Source organism: Temnothorax americanus, unplaced genomic scaffold (genome assembly GCF_048541705.1).
Source record: "Temnothorax americanus isolate GAGA-0224 unplaced genomic scaffold, ASM4854170v1 Scaffold25, whole genome shotgun sequence".
Classification (NCBI taxonomy): domain Eukaryota; kingdom Metazoa; phylum Arthropoda; class Insecta; order Hymenoptera; family Formicidae; genus Temnothorax; species Temnothorax americanus.
The window spans coordinates 1,045,626-1,064,243 of NW_027509391.1; the positions used below are offsets into that span (position 1 = coordinate 1,045,626).

Below are 18,618 nucleotides of genomic sequence, written 5' to 3' on the forward strand. Positions count from 1 at the left end.
GTCATTTGCAAATAGTTAAGCTTCTCTACGCTTTTCTTGTATAATTCACTAAAACAATTTATAAATAAATATTATTCAAACAAACTATTATAATTATTTTTTTTTTAACGTAATCGTTTATAGCTTTGAGAAAAAAATATCAATCCCATTTATCAAATATTATCGATAATATCGAAATATATAAGGTGCACGCTAAATATAAACTAAAATAATATAGTAGCCTTTCCATATTCTCGCAGATAAAGTTTAATATGAAATAAAAAGAACTAAAAAATCAACCATAAAACGAGTTTCAAGGTAGTTCTTATTCGGCTAACAGAACGTTGATCGTATCATAACAGGAAATAATGCGATAGTGTTTGACAAGTTGTTGCGGACGTGAAAATGGTATAAATTTTAAATATCATCGTGCCACGTCCGACAGCAACGACGTGCGGAAATAAGAGGCTGGAAACGGAAGAACAACAGAGAGAATCGCAAACTTTAACGATACGGCAGAATGCGCAAACTGCGGCAAACTTGTCAGTTGAGTAAAGGCACGAAAAAGTCTGTACCTTAAACTCGCCGAGCGAACGGGTAAAAAGGTCTCCGTTCACCGTACGAAACTTGAAATTTTAAGGGCAAACCGTCGGATTTGCATAACTGGATAAACGTTTCGCGCACGTTTCAGTCGAGCCAGTTAGGGACTTTGCGCGTAAAAAATACGGCTTGTTCCAAGTTTATCGAGCCGTGTAAAATCTATACTGATCAAATCTGGTATTTATATATTAATTCTTAAAACTATTACGTCACGAGAGATACTATATATTGGAATATAGTATACAGACATGTAACAACAATTAGAAATTAATTTACAAAAGAGTAAGACTTTGATTAAACACTTTGCGGATTTTTTTTTGTAATTGCGTTGCAATTGTCGTTCTTCGACATTGAAGTAAAAAGTATAACTGATAAATAACAATCACGTTCGTGAAATACACATTGCACGGATCCGACAAGCAAGTAAGAAAGATGGATGTTGCGATTAATGAGACGTAACAAGTACGACCGAATAACAACAAGTGAAATTGGCCGCAACGAAATGCACGCGGTTTTGTATATCGAGCGTCGATTTTACGTCATACATTACGGCGTGCAACGCGCGTTCACGACAGCGGTAGATTAATGACCACGATCTGCATCGAACAGCCGTTTCTTTGGATGAAACGCATCATGCGCTTCATCCAAGATAATCATTTTTTAGTTTGTAGATAAATAAACTTGAAATTGCTCCGACTGAAAGAGAACCAATCATGGTAAAGATTAAATGCAATTTTTATCACAGAGAAATTCAAACGATGCATCGAAAACTATAAAATGTTCCGCCAATCCTCTCGCAAATAAATTCTCTCGCGACAGATATCGCGAAATAATTCTTATTCATTCGCGTGCACGGGAAATGAAGCATCTCTGGCGCGCGCGGAATTCATATAATGCGCGTTGCCACAATCTCTCTCTCTCTCTCTCTCTCTCTCTCTCTCTCTCTCTCTCTCTCTCTCTCTCTCTCTCTCTCTCTCTCTCTCTCTCTCTCTCTCTCTCTCTCTCTCTCTCTCTCTCTCTCTCTCTCTCTCTCTCTCTCTCTCTCTCCGCGAAAAAACCGCGAAACATCGATAAAGCAAAACCGGAGATAATTCGCGCGTACACGCGACGCGGCGTCTCGACATTGCAATCACGTGTGACGCTATTAAGGTTCGTTTCGCGCGTCAGTATTCATTTAACCGACTGGCAGCATAGTGGCACAGCATCGGAAATTCCATGTGTTATCCACGTTGACGCGATTAGGATTGTTTCGCTATGCGTTTTCTCGCGGCCGCATGATCAGCGCGTGTTTTGCCGCGCTTCAGTAAACCACGTAATAAATAACAATGCCGGAACGTTAACAACAATTTGCGATCCGCGCTATTTCACAGTTATACGAATGGAGTATTCGAATGCAGCAATTGCTAGACAGCTAGTAGTTATTTTGGCAATTATATTTACTTAAAAGCATTTGTTAAAAAATAATATTCGTAAAAAAAGATACGTTCGTCTATAAGCGATAGTTAAATAACAATTTAAAAAATTTATTTATTACTAATCTAATATATGCAAGATTATTGATTAATGAAACAACTGATATATCTCTTTACTCCAAAAATATTAAAATTAAACATTAAGACACAATTTTCGACGTGTGTTGCAGCTGCATCTCGGAACATACATCTTCCATGAAGTCAGCTTCACTAGTCGCACTATATACATTCTCGCGACACGACGTTCATGTCCCAAGTCCCAACGCGGAAAAAAGTTTACGACGAAACAAAAACTGTACGGTCTCTTTGGATTAATAAATCAAACAACAATCCGTGTAATCGCAACGTGAAAGCAATAACATAAAGTAATGTACAAGATCGTAAGTCGTAACGATTCCTGTAACTCACATCCGCGAACGAGTTTAATTACGACAGTTTTAGTATTTTGCGCGACATTATTATACGTTGTACAATCTCTCGGTATTTTGCAATATTCGTTTAATTCAACGATGTCGACGTGGAGCGCGGAGAACGACCGATCGAGCGCGAGAACGATGTAAGACTGTTACTTCGGTATGTCAAGGGTTGCCCGTCCTTGACGTTCCTAAGTCAAACTAATGAATCTTGACCTTCCTAAGTGAACAACCGAACTCGCCGAAACTTATACGCGGTGGCATATATATATATATATATATATATATATATATATATATATATATTAAGAAAGATATAATTTTATGAGATATTAAAAACAGACATTCTGTAGTATGAAAATGAAATGTTTGCTCACTATGTGGCCTTCAAATAGAATGTAGCGTATCATCGGAGATACAAGAATGTACATAAATATTATTTAATATAATATTAAGTTAATGGAAAATTACTAGATTCTTGAAAGAATATTTTTTACTGCTATTTAAATAAAATTATGAGTAATATTTTCATTTAAAAAAATTCGCGATTTTGCAAAAAATACGTAACACTTTGGCCGTTCTAATTATATATTTCGTCTGAAACTTCACGTTTCCATCATGTTAAATTACTGCTTGTCTACATGTCTATTAGCGCTGTCATTCTCTTTTATTCTCCGTTCGCTTATTGTATAATTATAGTGACGCGTTACATGAAATAACGAAATATTTGACGCTGACAGAGACCGAGTAATAGCGATAGCGCGGCATGCAAATCTCCTGATTTCACAGGGATGATGCGATTGCACTTTTCCGCGGCGGGTCCCGCGGCTGTGTCATTTTACAACGAATTAGCGCCGCGGTATGGGAGATTTGGTCGGGTGTATTTGATAGCGTCACGCGAGATTAAACAATGTTGGCAAACACCTGGGATTATTTGTCTCGGAGAATATTGGATACGTGCCAGCTTTTCCGCGCGTGGTACCCCCTTAGGTCTTATTATCAAGATAAACGCTGTATCCACGATACGGCAAATCGGCTCGAAGAGCAGGCGGCTTTTTACCGAGGTAACGAATTTTCCCGAGTAAACATTAATTTCGTTGTAATATGCCGTTGTAACGAATACACGATCACGTATCACAATCCAGTGTAGAAATGAATACGTTATACGCGAAATGAAATAAAAAAGAATGTATATGTTTCATATACCTAAAACTGTGCGATAAAAAATAAAAATCGTCACGCACAATACCGAGCGCAAAAATTGATTGAAGCGCGGAATTTGATTAAGCCTCGCTGCCTGCATAAATGCGCAAACCGAAAATTTTTCCAGTCAGTAAATATTGCTATAATTTGAACATATATTTAGCAAGCAGCGGCGTCGATGCGATTAACTGTGCCTCACGTCCGTAAAATACATTTACGAGCTTACTGTAATATTTTACAGAATTTCGGATCTAACCGATTTTTGTCTTAACAAAGTTACAAAAAGGAGACATCGCGACTAAAACAGATAAAATTAAAACGTTACCGCGCCGTACGTTAAAACGGCAAATAACAAAATTTTTAGAAATAATCATTTTGAAAATTTACTAATATATCGAACTATAATTTTCCCATTGTCGAAAATAAACCCCAGAATTATGAGCTTACGAAAAATTTTCAACTAATAAAAAGATTATTTTACATTTTTTATATATATATATAGTATATATTAAACAGATTTGACTATTTGTGTGTGTGTGTGTGTGTGTTTGCGGTTCGTATAGCAATTTGCAGTTTTGATTTCGCTGTTGCAGGGTTTAATAAATACTCTCGCATCGGCCTTTCGCGCAACGCGCGTAATTTAACGCGGGGGTGGAATATATTCGACGCTGATTAAAGCCGTTAAAAACAATTGCAATGGCGGGATTACGCGAGTCGCGCGATAGCGCGCGGCACGAGCGTAATAACGTCGTCTATAATCTCTATGTTATATTCGCGTGCGTGCAGAAATATCACCGTTACGATGTTCAAACAACCCGTTACACGACCCCCAATGCAGAAGTTTGCTCACCGGCAGGTATAGCGTTGTCGTGTTACACAGGCTATAGTCGAAATTCGACGATCGTGCAATAACGTTGTAATTCCCATTTCTCCGATTACATCGGATTTGATCTTACCCGAGAGCCGATCAAATCGAGCGATGTTTTTTTATTTGCAGATTACTCCATAACCCCCGGCGTAAAGCCATTATTATTCGATGATTATCTGTTGAATAAACGATAACGATAATTTTGTAGGCAAAAAAACGCAAATAATGCGTACGAAATTGATCAATACCGACGGAATGCAAATGCAAAATCCAACTAATAATGAGATAATTAAGGATCGTGATTACAACGTACCTAATACAGATAGAGGAAATTTGTCGTGATTAAGGAGAAAAACAAGCAATATATACATATATATATATATAATGCAAATTAGTGACTAATTATTATGATTCAGATTAGCGGAACAATGTGAAATTATATTAAGTACACAGAATGTAATGAATCTATTTTACGAAATACGCGTCGCCACCGAGTTTCCGGCAAATTCGAGATTAAATCCAAAACTACGGTTGATGCGGCCAATGCGATGCAAATCGCGTATGCAGATACGGAAAATAAAAATTCCTACGTCGATGGAATTCGCCGTGCTTTCATTTGCAATGTTCGTCAATTAAACCGGCTGATTCAATTTCATCTTTCCACATTCTCATTTCGCAGCTATCACGCGAATATTATATCAAATTGTATCCGTCTGGTTATCAAATTAAGAGAATATATCTCATTTGGTCCACAAAAATAACTTTTTCAGTCACGTCTAGTCAAAACGTGAAAATAAAGCAATTTTTTCGATCACCGAATACATCGCCGTTCGACAAAATAGCGTGGAACATACGTAGGGCGGCGGAGTAAAAATTGCAACAATTGCAAGAAAAGTTTGCAGCTAAAATGTGAATAATAGAACGTGATTAACGAGCCCTACTTTCCGTGTTCATTAATGCGCGAAAGAAATAATAGCGCGAGTCGGTGCATAAACCTACCTCTACCACTGCGCGCGTCTGACAATGAGCGCGCGCGTTTGCCTTTTTCTACTGCAGCTTCGCGCGTGCACCGTTAATCGTTGTTCGTTTAAAAACTCTAAAGCACATGATATTATTTCGGTATTAAGAATTTTATCTAACTTTTATAAAAAATCGGTATCATTAACGAGAGACTTATCCTGGAGTGTAGCTCGCGAAAAATTGCCGAAGGGATAGAACACGTGGGAAATAACGCGATCGGGACATGTGTTACAAGTAACACGATTGCAAGAAAGAACTTATCGGTGCAACACACACAAAATTGAAGCGGAGCTGGTAAGAAAAAGCCAGCTGGAAACGAGGAGAAGATGAGGAGAGCGGAGAGAGAGGCTGGCAACGGAAGTTGGGGAGAAGTGTGAGTAGAAAAATAAAGTGAATAACTTCGGCTACGTGACTTTCTCGAGCATATCGAAAGATTGATACACTCCTTTCGTCACTGTTACTACCCCCAGCGAGACGAACCCACCAGAGCCGGTGGATACAGAATTTGCAGGGAACGCGTAGATAGTCAACTTGCTCTTTATCAGCTTCATGCGCTTCGTAACCTACCACATTGCTCTTCCGACGTCGCTCATCGATCACCATCGACGCATCGAATGTTCGCGATAGCGTGGAGTGAAGGATCAAATTGATGCGCTTATTTAATCGCCACTCAATTGCATGGATAGCGACTGCCACAATATTATAAATACATAGATATATAGATGCTTTATTTATTTTTTTACTTATTACTTCAATAATTTCTAATAAATTGTTTTAGCATTACCTCAAGTATTCATAATTATCTTTTTGTAATATCAGTATACTTAAATTTCAAAATTGTTAAATATTATTTGCAGATAATATCTAATATTTTATGATATCTGCTAATTATACTATTCATAATAATTTTATTTTATCTTCTACAAAATTTTAATCCTAGGAAGTAAAAGAATATATAATTTCGCATTCGTTATTGTAGCATGTTTTAATTTTTTATTTGCATCGAGATACAATGCACGTGCGCTTTTATTCTTTGATTCATGACCGTACATATTTCTGTACGGGGGAAACGTCGCCGCGCGCGTGCAGGGACAGGCGCGACGCCTAAGTTCTTACATCTCAAATAGAAAAATAAACTTCATTTTTCGTTGGTAGCGTCGCGAAACGTCACGCAAACGCCCAGAATTCCACTTATTTTAAAGCCGACGTTGTTCTCGCGCTTCACCGGAAGTACATGTCACTCGGTACAAAGCGAAGCCATTTCCCGCCACGTATCTCGCGGTTAGCGGCTTTAAAAGAGATGATCCTTGTTCGCATTTTCATTGATGTCACTCTTTTATGGATTGATATTGAAAAAATTAAAAAATATATGAGAGCAAATAGAGAGGGACAAAATATCATAAGTTATTGTCGTTGAGCATTTTGTGTTACAGACCAATTTTTCCTTGACAAAAATCAGAATTATATTCCTCGACAAATCTTCAAAAATAATTTTGACCGGTTTCTTTAATTTAATGACTCGTATATAAGTTGTATTTGTAAATTCAAAATATATTAATGTGACAATAATTCAAACAATTCTGCAATATATGCAATGTATATCTATTTATATTGTACTATATGTAATACATATTTTTTCTATTATTTTAATATATTTTACTTTCGCGCAAGACCCTTCTTCGATATAACTGAATATATTCTAAAGGATAATGAGATATCAAATGCAATCGACATTTTTAATGCGCTCTTAAACATTAGCTTCGATTTCGTCCATAACTGCATAAGAAAAAGCTATTTTTCCCATGTATTATTCTCTGGTTTCTGGGCCAAGAACGACAACTCAATCGCTATATCTGATTTTGCTCTATGTTATCACGCTTTGAAGTTTCGTTCGAACACGTTTTAAGTTTACAAAGATCAATATCGTAATGAATCGGTTTCGAGTTAATCGGATCGTGTCAGTAAAATTGTCTTTGATATATTAGTTATGATATTTCAATCGATAATTACATTCGATCATTCTTAATCAATCACAAGGAGTTTAAATATTATACGATCCGTATACAATCAATCCTGGATTTCTCCTATCGATTGCCGAATACTTACAGGAATAGCTGGTCTCCGCAGCTATTCGTACAAAGAACCCTCGCTCCGAACCGGATAACGATTTCTTTTCGCGTGCGCGTTTTACATTATCGCACTAGGCGGGACACGTTGGAAATTCCCGCAAGAATTCCACACTGCATAATCCTCGCTACTCTTCAGTGTAAATCTCGATCATATTCTCGAGTTATATACAAGACGCGACCGAATAAAGGACAATGCGCAAAGTAGAGAAAAATATTGTGGATCGTATCTCTTCGAGGAGACGACGCGTCGAATAAAAGTATCGCGCAAGCGGCGACGGATCGCGTTAACACACCGCGCGTTGCATCTATATCTCGGCTAAGAAAATTGCTCGCAAATTATAAGACAAATGGAATCCCATCCTCATCCCGTCACGGTTGATTCATGAGTCGCGCTTGTCATTTAAATCAATATCGCGTTGAAATTCAGATTACGCCATTATGTTTTCAGAAAACCGGGACCATCGCCACGAGTATCGCTGCTTTTCGCATCCATTCATATCGCGATATTCCGTGGGAAATCAATTAACTGCATTCGTTACGCGCCCAGCACGGTACTCTTTATACACCCCTGCGATTCCCTCTCGTCGACTTGCCGAGGGTGCTTTAAGTGCTATACGCTATATATAGCATCGTCTTAACGAGAGACCTTTGAGTGTTTGTTTTCACAGCGGGAGGAATGAATTATTTATTCGCAAATGTCTGACGACTCTCATCGATACCGCATACAAAGTGTAGTCTCCCTTCCTTCCCCGCTCTCGGCGTTGTTCTCTTTAATCTGTTTATTTTAACATATATATGTAATAAGATTATTCTTATTCAATGAAAATAAAGGTACTTTGTGTCAGCTTACAAAAGTAAGAGAAGTAATCTTTTGTATTAATGAGTCGGATAATAAAGATAAACATATAGCGGAGTGAGAATTGTTTAACTCAGCGATTCTCAGGAATAATTTATGAGATAATCACTAAAAGAAATAAACGCTTTATATCATGCTTTATACTTTAATATTCCAAAATTCTACAGCGTTAAATACTGCAAAAAGAAAACAGCGCCCGAATGTGCATCTCGGTATTCTTTTGCGGATTTATATTGCCATTGTCTCAGATGAGGATCCACGGAGCGGAGATAACACGATGCTCTGGAGCATTTATTTAGAAACGTCTGAATTATTTATTTATAAATGCCTAACGAGCCATCACCAACTCGGTTCCCCTCACCTTCTCCCTCGATTTCTCTTTTTTTCTTTCTCTTGTCGCGTAATTTACGCGCGACCTGGGTGTACTGTGGTCGGTGTGGCAAGGGAGAATGGGGTAATGCGGGGAAGGACCGGACCAAAGTGCAAAGGAAGGAAGCCGAGAGGACGAACTTTCGCGTTGCCCGTCCAACGAGCCGTTGCCGTAACCGTTGTTACGAAAAAGGAAAGAGACTTGCGACATCCGCAAATAAAAAAAAAAACGAAAAAGAAGGAAACAGAAAAAGTAAAAAGGAAAGTCGAAAGAATGACTTTGTTGAGTTATTGTGCTCGGATTCTAGTTGTCTAAGGAACAGATACTTTGAAAAGAATACAACCCTCTAAGCTTATGCGTATGTGTATATCTGTCCTTCTTTCGCGGTTTTAACATTTATAGTTATTTTACCACCTTCAATCATGACTATAATAGCGTTTTAGATTTATCTGAGAAAACGTAGGAAAACTGATCTTAACATTAGCAAAGTTACTCTACGTCCAGTTAATCATCCAATTATTGTCAAAGATATTATAAAAATGTAGAAATATGAGAAAAATAAAATACATTTTTTTAATAATATATTTTGAGAATAATATATGTCTTTAACCAATAAACTGCCAGTATTAAAAACGAATAAAATATTCAACAATAAGGACAATAATAATAAATATGATTTTACATATTTGATGCAAACCATTTCGCTTTATAATCATAAAAAGTTATTAAAATAATTATTAAAAGTTTCATCAGTCATCTTGTGGCATTCGCCATTATCCTATCGCGAGCTGCAGAATCACCAAGCAGGATAAGCAGATTAACTTCGTGTCGGGGAGTCGACGCAAGTTACGATAAGCCGACAATAGGGAAAAAAATTGCCGACTTGGGTTAACGTGATTAACGATCCGCCACATTACGCAACGACCGATGGTGAAGTCGCGTATCCGCGCAATCCGTCTACTAAACACCGAGCCGAGAGCGGAAACGGAAGTGGCAGCGACGTAAATTACCGTTGTGGGCTTTACGCAACGACGTCATTTAAATAATACCACCCCACCGTAGGTTCTGCAAGAATAAGATTTATCGTCGCTTTCGACCGCAATTCGCCAAGAACGCAAGAAAATCCGCAATGTTGTACGCAACAATATGTATGAGTTTTAAACAAAATAATAATTGACGTATCAATAACAATTATTTTTGCAGAATGTTTTATAACGTAACATTTTGGAATTTTGTCCCCTTGAGTTTTATTTTATCCCTCTTATGTTGCAAAATCAAAAAGTTTCCTCTTAGATTTTCCTCTTTACATTTCATCTCTTTGTCATATAAGAGAAAGTACTATAATAAACTAATCAGATATCACGTTAAGTATATTCACAAACCCTTTGTCTCTGAAAATGAGGGAAATATGACTTGTGTACAACTGCTCTGTCTCAAATGCGCGTAATGTATTTTGGTCAATTTAAGTTAAATAGCTTTTGAAATAAGGGCATTAGCCTCGGATGAATACCGGCGTACGATGTGGTCCATGTAACTCGAAACCTCCTGTGCGACAGCAGCATTAATCTTCATTACTTTTCATAAATGAGAAAAGTAGATTCCTTTCATGATAAAAAGTCTTGATATTTTAAATTTAAAACATTTTTTAAAGAGTCTTTGCGTGAAACGCGATATATTAATCCAAGCATTGGCGATTATATATATATGCATCTAGAATTTAGTTTTTCAAGCTCTTTTGCACGCTAAATTATAGAGTTACTTAATTATATCATTTGCTGCTCGCAAGATATCAATATGCACGATTGTGTTTCCGCAAATATAATGTCATCAAGAACGAAATTCTAAAAGACAGACTGCAGATGTGCCCGAGTAAAAGATAAATCCGAAGCGACAGGTGGTAGGTAGCTGCGACGTGGCATATTTAAAAATGCATTTGACGGCGATATTAGCGGTCGCACCGTGCCGTTGCCGCGGTTCTAATAGACAACGTAATGTCTCCCGTAAATAAGTGAGATCGTATCGACCGTTATAACGCCATTATCCGTCACTCGTCGAGTTCTCGCGTCGTGATCGTAACAGCTTGCACACGGCGCGATATTTTGACGCTCGTATAAGCGCGGCTCGTAACTCGAGCGATTATCATTTCCGAATTCGATACTATCGGAGGCTTTGATAACGTGTCCATAAACAGAATTTTGCTTCACGTATCTACAGCTTACAACGTAGACAAAAGGTCGGGTATGATCATCAAAGCGAGTCCCGAAATCACCTCGGCTTGCTCTCGTTTTACACTAGAACATACATCTGCAGATGCACGACGGTGTTTCGTTCGAATGTCGAAATCTCCAATGAACTTTCTCAAGCATATTCTACAAAGGTAATTAACGTAAAATGAGCTTAATGTGTGTAATAAACGATACATCGAGGCATGCGCTTAGGTTGCAACGACAGAGGGTACAAGAGAGAAAAATAACTAGTTGCCCCATTTTATCGCAAATACTGACTTCATTGCGTCTTTTCAAAAGACAGATCTAATTGCATTATTGATTCGCCTGGCAAAGTTTCGGTCAAGTCACGGGTTTCCACCTGCGATCTTTCACTTTTATCGTCCCCTTTTTCATGATATTCTCTTCTTTTCTCTTTTCCGCTATCCGAAGGAATATTCTCCCATGCTCGCGGACTAATGTCGATAAGGACGTCGAGCGAATAGCCGGGTCGCTATATAAATGGAAACTTTCCTAAATGCAACGCAGTCTCTGAATTCATTCGCTCCGACTAATTCCGTGAAAAAACTTTGTAGATCGACGGAGCGGCCGGCAGCGTCCTACCCTTTAAAGCTAGCCTCCTTTCTCCTTTTTCTTTCACCATTCGAGTCGACTTTGGAATTCTGTCCGAAGAAGTTTAGAGTCTCGTCCGAGGAGAGTATCCGAACGCGCGGCGGGGCTCTCACTGCTCAATGTTACTTGGTGTTCTCAAGTAACATTGATAATATTCCTTGAAACGACGAGGTAAGTAAATGTAGGTGAGTAACTGACTAAATGTAGAAGTTTTAAATACAGGCTATACGTTATAAAGTACAAAAACGGCTGCGAATACTTTTTTTCTCTTTAAATCTTGTAATAAATTTTTGAATAATTTGAATTTATCATCCTAAACCTCACGTGATATCGACGCAATTAAAGATTCACTCTTTGTCATTTCAACGAGGAGACCTGCGAACGCGAACGATGTCGAAGCTTCCGAATGCATCTGATTGTGAGTGAAACTATCGGAAACTATCGGAAGGCTAGAAATTTTCAACGAGAGCTCGCGCGGAGATCGCCCCGTGCGCACCGATGGCATTTTTTTCTGAAATATTTCGATGAATCCTGCTGAAAAATGGAGAACAGAGAATAGCGGGTAACGTAAAAATACGTATTTCTTGTATTCCCGTGCGAGTTCGTCGCGTATACATATATACGCGACTACACGACGAGGAGCTTAAAATAATCCACGCTTCGGGAACAAGTAGATTTTTCACACTGCGACGCCCGCGCCGAAGTGATCTCCCTCGAAATATCCGATACTTCGAACCGTGCACCATCGATCGCGACTACTCCCGCTGCATCGGTCCTCGATAATACGTGACCTACAAAGCGATAAGAAGCATTCTCCGAAAACATAATCGCCGGTTTGAAACAATGATTTTTTTTTTCGTGCGCGATCAAAAATCGGTGACTGATTAGTAGATAAAATCCTCTTTTAATTGTCAGAGTTAGAAAAGAATTAGGATTACGAATGCGTCGATTTAATTACTTTTGATGAAGTTATTTCCTCGTACAAAAATATATGATCTTATTTAAGTTCTTTGAATTTGACAGTTTTAGCTCGCCGTTATTGCGAAACGTAAACGGGTGGAGTTAAAATAAAATATTATACCGCGTAAAGTTTTGCAGAGCTCGAGGAAACTTTTGTGACGGGAGCGAGTCGGTTTACTCTAGACCTTATATTCGTCGGGAAAATGTAGCTGACGAGCGCCACGAATCACGGACGTGTCAAGATGCATCCGCGTGAAAATCAACCTTAAACATTTTGGCGTTAAGTCGGCGGCATGCATTTTCTCGCTTACTCAAGTTGCTTCTGTTTTCAAGTTTACGAAGTAGTCGCGAAGAAAGCTGGACAGACAAACAGAGAACGTTTTCTGCAGTAATTCTAGCAGTCCGACCTGCGTTTAGCGGGCACGTCCCGCTTAAATGAATAAAGATTCTCAAACATTTAAATTTTCTCAAGCAGAGGCGAAAAATTGTACTGTTTAAAGTTAAATCGAACAGTATAACATAACAACGATAATCATCCAGAAATTTATATGTCCATCCATTATTTCCGTGCAATATAAATCGCAGGGAAAATTCAGCTTATATCAAAGACCTCTAAATCAAAAGTTAACTATGCGCCTTACACAGGCGCACAAAAGACAAGTGCATAACGATCCACGCCGGAAGAGCGTATCTCTTTCCAACGTCGAGATTTATCGATCGACCGGGTAGTTCAAGCAAGCCGTGAACGTTACGCCGCTTCCGCGCCTTCGATTCAATTTCCCGCGAGCGAAGGTGGTTTATGATTTGTGGCACATATTTCCGAGGCATCGTGTGCGCACCCTCGACGGTGCGGCGCCTCGCGACACGGTATCGTCGCGACGATGGAATTAACAGAGCTGCGCAACCTATACGCCATGAATATGAAACAGCTCGCGGGATGCACGCGGAGAGAGGAACGCCTACCCTGTAGCGAAATTAAAATCCTCCTCGCTCTCTCTCTCACGAGTCACGCAGTGTCCCGTTTGCTGCACCTCGGCGCGGCGCGACGCGACGATCCTCATCTCGCAGCTGCCGGAACAGCGCGTCTTGGATTGATCTTTCAATTATCGAATCAAGACGTTCGACCCGCGTTTTCCTTCGCTTGTTCCCACTCGCGCCCGACCGCGTCCTAAATCATGAGCGTAATAACCGCGCACGCGATAGCGCGGAGCTCCTAATAACGGTGGCAGGCCTCGCGATAAAAATGGGGATCACGTTCGCCGGGTTAAAGTTCTATAGTCGCCGCGCGGAGCCCCCGTAATTTATCAGACGGAAAATATGCTTCGCCGCAAGCCGACGTCCTTTATTTCCCGGAGATAATTTGTATCTGTTACACGCGCTTTATCGAAGCGACTTTCCGTTATCTCTCATACTCGGCTTACTTTCTTTCTGAAGATTTCATTTATTTGATAAAGCGTAAAAACACTTCTAAAACTAAAACGACCAGGCTGTATCTCAAGAGTATACTCTCGAAAGTGATATCGATATCTTTTGTATCTATGGAGATATCTCGCAAACATTTGTATGTACAATGATATCTTAACGATGTATTTTAAAGATTAAATGCAATCAAAAATCTTAACATGACAGAAATGTCATGATTTCGCTGATTTATCGATGTATATGATTTAATTTCTCGTTTCGACAATAATTGCCAAGAAATAAATATATAAAAGATCTTTATAGACTGTTCCATTTTTAATCGGATATCGTTGCTGTCAGATCTTGACTAAATTTGGACTCGAATTTTTCTAGTTAAATTAAACTGCAATTTTGTTTTTAGATTTGGAATAAATTTTCTCCAATAAAAATAGGTCAACCTATAGAGATTCTTTAATACCCAATTTTAATTAGCCGATTCTAAGCAGATTCTTCGGTATTATAACTATTATAGTTCTTTTTTTTTTGCACATGTAACCCACTTATAATTCGGCAAGCATTACATATAAATAGATATATCTTTTTGTTATATTATTTTTGCAAATAAATTTTCTTATTATATCAATTCGTTACCAAAATGATTTCCTGCAGTGTAATGCAGTCAAATTATAAATTTCAATAATAAGTATTTTAATTAATTCGTGACTCACCAATAACGATGCGCAACAGCGGAGTTTTCAACTACGTTGCAAACTACAGTGATCTGTAAAATACAAATATTGAAGTTATCGTACAATGCCCATAATAATTAATATTTTAATAAAAAATAATATTACTTTAAATTTGAATAAATTTTTTATTTTTCTTCTTTCCAAGAAGTTATAATTATGTAATCTTTAAAAATTACTTAAAAAATCTTTATTTCAAAAAAATGTTTAACTTTTTTTAAATATTATCTTATATAAAATTCCAAATAAAATTCTTCTTCTCTAATTTTTAATTAAAACCAAAATCAAGAAAAAAAATACAATATTGTAAGTAACAATAATTAAATAATAATTAATTAATTACCGCGTGTTGTTCCGCTGGCGCCCGATGCCTCCTAGGCCGCCTGCTCCTCCTCTCAGATTTCTTCGTTGCACTCAACACTCGCGAAAACCCAATTGATTACAATCGCATGCTCGATAACTAATTACCAGAATACGATGATCGCGCAACACTTCGCAGGACACTTCCGACGTTAAACCGCACGCAATGTGTGATCTGCAAAATACATTTTGTACATAATTTATTATTAAATAGGCGATATATCACGAACAATATGTATATCACCCAAATTATTCAATCCAACGATCATTTATTTCATGTTTTTCTTAATCTGTGTAAAAAGCAATGAATTGCGTTTCGATCCGCGAGAGATTCAAAGTGCGACGTGCGAGGAATATTCCAATTAAGTGTCGTTAGAAAAATAATTACCGTTCGTAAATATGTATTACAACGAGATGACGCGATGGTAACTTTCCCAACGATTCTTTAGTAAATCTGCGATATACCTATTCGCGTAAATTATTCTTCGTTAATCGAAGAAGTTAATTAACTGTATAAGCTATATCATTCGCCATTCGTTTATAAGAAATAGTTTCGATTGCATTGAATCGTAATAATACGGTGACACGTGGAGCGGCTCAGGCCACTACCGGTTTGCTCGACTCTCGCTGTGCGAATAATATAGCGCGGCGACTTTGCGTAAACAAGGCTGCTCGCCGCGCGTCGTGCGCCGAGAATCGTTTATGATGTCACTACTGCTAGGATCAAATACTCAATGCGCTATTTCAAATTTAATCAAATTAAATATCGGATACACGCATCAGTTCTCCGTTATTTCAATCGCTTATTTGATACCGATGCGCGACGATGCGCATATGATCGGAATGAGTGACAGTATGACTGTTCCGATCTGAACGGTAAGTAAATTATCTGTTATTGCAATCGAGAAAGTAATTATGTGAATTGATATTCATTATTATTACCTTTTCTCTAGACTTTAACGTCCTGGAGTGAGATTATATGATTTTTCGATAAGGTAAAATTTACTATTAATACATCAAGAAAACGAGATTGACTCGTCGCAATAAACGCAGTGAGTTAATTTTAATTTTACTTTGTTTTTAGAATCACATGATTTTATTATACATCTCTCAAAAAGATATTGAAAAGAACGTGATAATATTAAACTTCATAATTATTTTTCCGATCTAAACAAAAATAGATTTAACGATTCTTTTTATAAGCAAAATATAACTATAATCGACCATTTCTAAGTTTTTTTTTTTAAAGAAAGATATTTACAGATACCATTATCCAATTTTAATTGCTTATACATAACTCAAAAACTATTATACTTTTGATACATTTATATTAAAATTTTTTATTTTAAAATTAAATATTATACAGTGTTAAAAATTAATTAAAGTATTACATAATAATTTAAAGTTTACTTTGCGTAAACTGTATATCTCATTAAAAAATTACATCCCTTATTAAAATACGGAAATTTGGATACAGAAACTCTTTCAAGTAAACACTTTAAATTTCGCACAACTGTTGAAAATTGGAAAAGGATCGACGTTTCGAGCTTGCAGACTAAGCGCAAATGTATCATATCTTCCATTCGCGTTCTGTTTCGTTCAATTTTATATCGACAAAATGCTTAAACATTGTCTTCTATACAGATAGATGAAATCGCGTGGGAACCTGTTGAGAACGACACAAAATATCAAGTTCGCGAAAAGATGAGGAAGCAGGACGATGTTCCTCGCTGGAAAAGATACTTGCTTTCGCACGCTTGCGACTTTGTTCCCGTATCGAATATATTTGACTGGAGATTCGAGAATAAAGATAGAGTTAAAAGCTTTCGTGTGTTAGAAGCCCAACACGCAATTTTTCCGCGATGTTTTGTCCTATTTTGTTTTTTAATTTTTTTTTTTTGCGCCCGTTCTCCCGCAATACACAATCCGTTCGCGATTAATCGCGATATCATTTCTCTATTACATATGTTCCTATATATCGTGTAACGCCGATGAAACCAAATATTTGCGCGTGTATCGTTGAATAATATAAAATAAAATATCCATATCAAATATAAATAAATCTAGAAGCAAATTGAACTTTATATAACCACTGAACTTTGGGAAAAATTGCCATTTAAAAAAGTTGGATATTTTGCATTAAATAAAAAATCTATCGAGAGTTATTCATTATATCTGTACAGTCCGCTCACATTTTATGTGAATTCGAGAGCATAAAAAATAGCAATAATGTATCACACACACTTCGTGGGAAAAAAAACTATAATTAGTGTCAAGTTGCACGAGATCATTGATGAGAAGTACGTTGGTACGTATCGTTATAAAGTGCTATAAAATGCTGCCGCGCACGCTGTGAACATATTGAATTATAAATAAATAGCTGGGAGAAAAAGAACGCTTTATATCCACAGAGATTATTTTTATCCGTCGGGTTTCTAAATAAAGAAGAATCGCGTTGGACGTATGTTTTTTCTTCTGACAGATTTATATATTGATCATAATTTATCACGAATCTTGTCTGGCATGCTCTCCTCATTCTTTTATACTCTTTAACGGCCTTAACGTATAGCCCTCCGCCCATCCGGACGAAGTTTACGGCCTTGAACCTCTATTGTTCATAAGTTTTCCACCCATCGATCATCCGTCCGAGCGTAGCACCTCTCTCGAATCCATTACTGCCCAAGATGTACGTAGCCGGTGCAAAGATGGATTAGACAAATTAGTAATTATCTTCTCGCGGAACCGCGAACCTTCAAAATACATCAATTTTCCGCGGTGCATTTTCAGGCGCGAATGCTCGCGAGGTAACTCTCTCCTCTTCTGTCTAACGCCGAGGGAAAAGAAAAGGAGAAGGAAAGAGAAAAAGCAGATATCGCGGAACCCGTATTATCCTGCGACCATTACCGCGGACAGATTTACGACACCGAAAGATCTCGAGTCTCGATGGTATCTACCCATTCATATATTCTGCATACATTCTGAATTCAAAACATGTACTTCGGGACGCTCTTAACTCGCGCATGTAATCCGAATTTATGCCGTTCTCTAACCAAAAGAGGGTAGCCGAGAGAGAAACGTGCATTATCGATATATGGTCATTCAAACGCATTATCTACGTAAGGCGGAAACTTTATAACGTCACTTTGATAGGTCGTTCTCGCGAACGAGATTTTAATCTCTCGTATTTTTGACGACCGCCAAGCACTTTATACGTCACGTTCTCTCTCGCGACTCATCCTCTCGACTGATGTCGCGCAAATTTAAAAGGTCCGACAAGGAAAAGCGACCCCGTTGATGTGCGGAAAACGACAAAGCTTTCCACTGCCCGTACTGCCCTACAGGGAAATCAAGGCGGGGACCATGACTTATCCTTCTTCCCCTGGAGCTATACGCACTGACGTAAC

The 18,618-nt window shown here is 37.9% G+C and overlaps 1 long non-coding RNA gene across 1 annotated transcript in view; it reads right to left on the bottom strand.

Moving 5' to 3' along the window:
• LOC143898946 (uncharacterized) overlaps positions 1-15,371 on the bottom strand; it is a 55,105-nt gene extending 39,734 nt beyond the window's left edge. The window contains exons 1-2 of the long non-coding RNA XR_013257339.1: positions 15,198-15,371; positions 14,837-14,889 (exon numbers count right to left, since the gene is read on the bottom strand). This is a non-coding gene — a long non-coding RNA (uncharacterized LOC143898946). The remainder of the gene's footprint in view (positions 1-14,836; positions 14,890-15,197) is intronic.
• Between the last annotated feature and the right edge of the window lie 3,247 nt (positions 15,372-18,618).